The sequence below is a fragment of the Ixodes scapularis genome, unplaced genomic scaffold, assembly GCF_016920785.2.
Source record: "Ixodes scapularis isolate PalLabHiFi unplaced genomic scaffold, ASM1692078v2 ptg001986l_1___fragment_3__unscaffolded, whole genome shotgun sequence".
Lineage (NCBI taxonomy): Eukaryota > Metazoa > Arthropoda > Arachnida > Ixodida > Ixodidae > Ixodes > Ixodes scapularis.
In genome coordinates, this window is record NW_024610225.1 from 575,144 (window position 1) to 576,605 (window position 1,462).

Here is a 1,462-nt window from a genome sequence, read left to right on the forward strand (position 1 = left end):
AAGGCCGGACAGCTGCTGCGGCAGGCGGCCCCCGTCGGCCGCGTCCTGGGCCGGGAAGATGGCCGCGGCCGCCGTGAACAGACCCAAGGACAGCGGCACGAATGTGGCCCCGACGATCTTCAGCTAAGCCAGTAAAAAAGGGCGGTGGGGGAATTTTGGTTATATTTACCAAAAACATGATTGCGCTTTGAAGACAGGGATATAGGAAGAACAGACACCACAGAGCGCTAACTTTCAAGTGATTTAATTCAAGAGTTTCAGCTTAGAAACACACTCCGTCCCCGCACCACATCTCAATCTATCCGGGGCCACGCCACGGACCGCAAGTACGCTAACTCCTTATCCGCCAAGTCAATTGACGCCACACTGATACAACACGTGCCGGAACTATTTATAGCGTCAGCCTCTATAATCTCTCTAACAGTCTTATCTTTGTGCCTAGCGCTAGGCACAAAGATAAGACTTCGGCTTAAGAGGCGCAAAGAAATCAGTTGAAAGTTTGCGCTCTGTGGTGTCTGTTCTTCCTATGTCCCTGTTTTCAAAGCGCAATCATGTTTTCTAACGTACCATACCAACTTGCCCAACAATCAGCACTTGTCATATCTACCAAGTTGCCTGTCTGGATGAACATCGTACCAGCGTGTGGTCCTGTATCACAGCGCGAAGCAAGTTCGGGATCCCACGCTAGCATTGGTAAATGCATGTAATTCACAGCGGAGAAGACACCCTCAGGGGCTGACAAGCTTTCCACTGTCTAGGTTACACCCGTATCAAACGCACCCGTTAGACACGGACACCTGTCCGATAAGTGTGCCCTTTTGATACGGGCCCTTTTGAACAGAGCATCCGGGTACTTGGGCAAATCCTACGTTAGCTACAAGTGGATACCACCTGAAATGGGTCGACCAAGCGCATGCAAATAACGAGTCTGAACCTCTCTTCGGCGGTCAACTTTATTGGAGTAGCTCTCTTAGGAGAATGCATTGCAGGGCTCATCTTTTTGAACTTGACAAGCCTGCATAAGGAATTATATTAGAAAGTGGAAATTAACGAAAAAAAAATGTTCGCGCAGTCGACAGGACTCGAACCTGTGCGGGGAGACCCCAATGAATTTCAAGTCCATCGCCTTAACCACTCGGCCACGACTGCCGGACGAGTAGGGGGATCTGAGATGTGGTAGTAAGTCAAGAGCTGGGGATGTCATGGATGAAACGTTGCATGTAGCCGCTCAACATCTATACAGGAGAGGGCGCTGTGGTCAAATGCGTATATAATCGCGTTAAAATTTGCATGCATTGGCTCAACGTTTATAGACAAGAGGGCGCTGCGGTAAAATGCTCAACTGCGTATATAACCACGATCCATGCCACACATTCTCTTTCTGACATGGACCGTTGACTTAAGCGGTAAAAATGCGTTCCCACGGCTTGCAGCGGATCGAAGCTGATCCGCTAGAAGAACC

The 1,462-nt window shown here is 49.7% G+C and overlaps 1 non-coding gene across 1 annotated transcript; it reads right to left on the minus strand.

The window, feature by feature from the left end:
* Positions 1 to 1,067: 1,067 nt before the first annotated feature.
* Positions 1,068 to 1,149, minus strand: Trnas-uga. Its single transcript has one exon. It is a non-coding gene; the product is annotated as a tRNA-Ser (tRNA).
* Positions 1,150 to 1,462: the final 313 nt, after the last annotated feature.